The 5,008-nt window shown below is 40.7% G+C and overlaps 1 long non-coding RNA gene across 1 annotated transcript; it reads left to right on the plus strand.

Moving 5' to 3' along the window:
- The first annotated feature begins 972 nt into the window (after positions 1 to 972).
- LOC135427472 (uncharacterized) lies at positions 973 to 1,832 on the plus strand. The gene is made up of 3 exons (XR_010436062.1): positions 973 to 1,151; positions 1,229 to 1,353; positions 1,413 to 1,832. It is a non-coding gene; the product is annotated as an uncharacterized LOC135427472 (long non-coding RNA).
- The last annotated feature ends 3,176 nt before the right edge of the window (positions 1,833 to 5,008 follow it).

The following is a 5,008-nucleotide window of genomic DNA, read 5'->3' on the forward strand; positions in this document are numbered from 1 at the left end:
AGCTCAACTTGGCTTTTGAAATTAATCTGCACTCGAATCAAAAGCACACTTTGTTGAATGCAAAATAATGCTCGCTGGGTTATCAACAGAAAGCTCTGCAACAAATTGAGCTTTGTGCAGACAGCAGCCAGCTGAGAGTCACGAAAGCAGGCAAAACTTTGTCGCTTAACGGGAATGGAGCCAGGTATCGATACTTGACATGTGCACAGGTAGGTGAAACGAGTACTCAGTACATTTAAAATATCTTAATTAAAACTCACACTTGTGATACCCTACTTGTGATATGCTAGCAAAAACTTAAACGCATGCAACAGGTGTTCAAACTTTGCCGCTGTTGGCGCCGCTCTGCAGCCGGTGCACAGGCGCAGTTGTTGGCGTGCGGCGTGAGCTTTAAAGCTGCCCGAAAGCTTTACAAAGCTGCCGCTGCAATGTAGCGGGGCACAGCATCAGTCAGCTGCGCTGCGAGAACTTGAGGCGAATAATGCCAATGAGAACCATCTGATTTTTGTTGTGTCCGTCCCTTGGCGCTCTGCTAGCCAGCTTTTCTGCTTTTCTCAATGAATCGACACACCCCTCGACCGTTACTGCCGCCCTGGTCCATCGCAGGACGTGGGTGCGCATACTGTTGCGGTGTTCATCAGTTGCCAGCGTCGTCGTTGTCGTCAGTCGCTGGCAACATTTTGGCGCGTGTTGACATGCAAAAGATATTCGGTTAACGCGACGCTCGACGCTTTTACCGTTAAACGCTTTAAGTTCTTGCTGTGTTATTCGCTTGTTATACGCTTCAATTCAAATAGTAACAGTAAAACAACAGTTGCAACGGATCCAGATTTCTTCTTCTTCTTCTTCTTGTTTTTTTTGTTGTTTTCTATTGTTGTCAATGATATTGTTATACAGTTAGCTGGCAAAGCAGGCGAGCGGAGGCAAATGTATTTAAGAGATTTGCGCTTTCATATATTATTTGTTTTTTTTTTTTAATGTGGGCTACTCATAAAAATTTCGTTAAAATTGACGGTCATTTCCTTTGTTCGTTCAAGTGTCAGTGTGCGTGTGTGTGTGTGAGTGTGTGTGGGTGTGAGAGTATGCCGGCATTTTGTTTGGCGCGTAAAACGGCGTCTGTTATCAGCAGAGTGGTGCAAGCTGCTTATCAGGTGCGCAGGCTACTAAATCATTTGCTCGACACACAATAAACATGTTGCTCTTTTGTATTGCATTGCCCAACACACAGACAGACACGCACGCACACATGCACGGGTCAAGGCGCAGGCACAAAAACAATAAGAAGCACACAATGGCTCTTGTCTGCATATAAACGGAATACATAAATATCAAAATGTGCCAGCTAGTGTGTGTGTGAGTGTGTGTTGCTGCTGTGCTAGTGTGATAATCATTTATTGTTTACATTGTCGCAGCAATGGGCAACGGGCAACAATGGCGCGACAATGACGAGCCGTTAAAATCTGTGACCGGAAACGGAAATCCATGTAATGACATTTTTAATGCGTACAATTGCTAGCTAAGAAGCGTTTTTAATTTCGCATTTGTCAGTGACAAGCAGGCACCCACGCACACGCACACGCACACACACGCACATACACACATAAATACATATGACATAAAAATGCTCATCTTATAAAATGACAGTTTCATACACACACACGACACACACATCCACACATAAATACATATATTATTATAAGAACTTCTAGTAATTCCGTTGATGGCAGCTGTCAAATTGCTGTCATCTTAAAACAATTGCAAATATTATGATGTGTTTTTAAATGATTTAAATAATACATTGAAGTGGAAGTTGCAAGCATTAAAAAAAAGTCTGTTGCATACTTTTCGGCGCTGCAAGCGAACTGTAATTAAAGTTTAATTCGCTTGGGGCGTGCCACAATTGATTTAAAGCATTTTATATACTAGTTTTAATAAGTTTGCAATTAGTTTACTTAAATACTTCTTGTAACTCTCTTACTTTCGTCAATTTTATTTTAATTTAAGATTTTAAAATAGAAACTAGTTAAAACTTAAATAAGATTCGATCGGAGTTTATTTATGCAGGACTTTTTGTTGTGTATTTAAAGAAAAAAAACAATATCAAAATCTTCTGAGTGCTGTCTGTTGATAATGTTGACTTAATAAAATTGATTATTAAACTTGTCTGAAGAGCATCGCCGCAAACTGCGCCTTGACATTGACCATGAACCGTTAAGGTCAAGCATTTGCAGCTTGTTGCATGCAACCACGAATAGAGAGATAGCAATGAAGATGCGTCGAAGCAAACCAAAGCCAATCAAGACTGTGGCCCCGAAGGCAACTAAAATGCCGCGACGCGTAGGAGGGTATGCCAACAGGGGCAGAGCCGGGGTTGCGGTGTGTGTCTGTGTCATGAATGCGAAACAGACCAACTGCCAATTTGCAGCAGCAGCAGCAGCAACAGCAGCTTTGAATGCGGCCAAGTTGTTTAGTTGACCGCTGCCTCGCCTTGGGTGGCAAATGGAAGCCAGCGAGCCTCTTGTGCTGCCGCAGCGACTCGAGTAGGCGCCAAGTGGGCATAGCAACTGGACCTAAAACTCAAGTGAATTGGCCATAGAAATGGGATTGGCCAAGTCTGCATTTGACTTCTTTGGGCCTCGGCTGCATTCAGGATAGCTTAATAGCTTTTTCTTCCACTTGTTTGTTGGTCTACGTGTACTCTTAATTTTTTAGATAATTGCCCATTGCTTTAAGTTTTCCCAAAATACGCCATGGCCAGAATAAAGTCCTCCTTGTCGGCCCTATATTTGCGTAGTCCCTTGCAAGGAGCAGAGTGTAAGTCCAATATGCCAACTTCCGTCAAGATATTTTGAAAAACAAAACAACTTTTTATAAAGAAACTTCAAATTCGACTGATCGTTTTTAAGGCAGCTATATGATATACTCATCCGATTCGACCAGTTCTGGCACATGTGCTGCCTGCAATAGAAAGTGAGATCTTTCGAACATTTCGGGAAAACAGACAGACAGAGTTGGGATATCGTGGTAATAGTACCCTCTACAAGGATATAAATCGAAACATTATCCAACACTTACGCAAGACATACTAGAAGTCCAGTCGAATATGAGTATTATAAAGCCAAACAACGTCCAGATCGTCATTTCCAGCCGGCAGGACGGCACATTATCGCAATGATTTGTGAGTGTGGAGGAAAGGGTATCCGCTTACCGCCACGATTAGCGTTAGGACAACAACAAACAACGTGAGTTGCTGCATTGAGAGTTTCTTACACATGCCGCCGCAACATAGCACAATTAAAATTGGAGCAATATTAAACAACTAAAAATCTTTAGAGGACTGCGATTTTTTCTACTCTGTGGAAAGGATTAAAAGTTTATCAACTAAGTCTGCATTTTCCCGATTAATATCTTTTCTTCATTTTATTTTATTTTATTTCATTTTTTTTTTAGTTGCATCCACCGCGTAGTTTTACTTGCAGCTTTTAATTCCGACGGCGTTCCGAAAATCTCAAATTAAGTTTTATGTACTATTTTTCGAGCAACTGTCAGAATACTGGACGCAAAAGAAAAGTATTCAATCTAGTGCTCCATTCATTTGCTTTTAGATGTTTTTCAACACTTGACGTCAAATATTGCAGAGTTTTGCAACACGCACTCATTTTTTTTATTTGAGCACTAAATGTAAATCTATTTGGAAATGAATGGGTCTTTTGCGGAAATTGCTTCAGAAATATAAAATAAATTGGATTTTTCAGCTAAGATTAGTTTGAGTTTCCTTCAAGGAACGATTCATAGTCAACTAAATGGAATTCCAATTTCTGTTTAATGCCAGTTTGCACCCATTATATCAACCCAAGCGTGGCGAGTTGCACCATTTAAATGGAACATATGCTAGGTGTGTTAAACCATGCCTAGGTCTGTATTACCTTAACAGAAGTAAATATCTATTTATAAAGTAATTCGTATAAATATTAAATTAAATATGCATACGCACGTCTATTTTCTTTCCATTATCACTAAAATAAGAAAAGAAGAAGAGAGCGGGTTAGATCAGGAGAAGGTGGGAGGATAGAAATGAGAGAGAGGGAGAGAGCTTATAGGAGTAAATTCGAAAAAGAGTATCTCTGAGCAGAGATAAAGTTTATTATCTTGCCAGCACATATTGTTAACACAACATTCGTAAGCTACATCTAAGCCTTACCTTCATTCATGAGAATCGCATAGTAAGGCAATGAATAAAAATGCGTCTTTATTTTACAGCGTAGCGTAAAGAGAGCTTTGTTTGCGTTCGCTTATGGAAAGTGATAAAATATGCATTGAAGTAGAGAAGTAGAGAGTATCTCACAAGCGTGTAATCGACTTTGGCCAAATACGCGTTATACTTAGTTGTATTGGAGCAGCGAATGCGAGGGCAAGTTAATAGAGTCATCCTGTTGCCGTCGGAAGCATGATTGTGCCTCGCCCTTGCTATTGCCCTCTTAACAATTCGACCAAGTTAAATTGGACATAAGCATTTAAGCAAATAGCGCGACCACCGCAAAAATACAAAGAAAAAGAATCAAAAGAAATTGTTTTAAATGGTTCCAACCCGACTGCCCCAATGGGCACCCTCCCGCCCCCGTTAGGTTAGGTAGGGCAGCTGGGCTGTTGTTGTTGCGGGTCACTGAGTGGAGTGTGTGTGTGTGTGTGTGTGAGTTTGTATTGCGGGTGTTGCTATTGTCGCTGTTTTCGGGCACTCAGCGTGATTATCATATTACATTTGGCTTTTTATGAGTTTCGCTTCTGATCACACCAAACTTTGATATTCCTCTAGGAAATTCCAAAAGCAGTTTAAGCCTGTTTATTAAAAGCCGAAGCGTTAGCCAATTTGCAGGATTCTATGAAACTTTTGTTGATTTGTTTGCCTTTGAGTTGACAAGCACACACAGACACACACAAACTCACACAAAAAGAAAACACAAACACACACAAGCTAGCACAAACACACACACATAGTCGCTGGCATGTT

Source organism: Drosophila montana, unplaced genomic scaffold (genome assembly GCF_035044405.1).
Source record: "Drosophila montana isolate Dmon_TW-CO22-7 unplaced genomic scaffold, ASM3504440v1 contig_2178_1, whole genome shotgun sequence".
In the NCBI taxonomy this organism is placed as follows: Eukaryota; Metazoa; Arthropoda; class Insecta; order Diptera; family Drosophilidae; genus Drosophila; species Drosophila montana.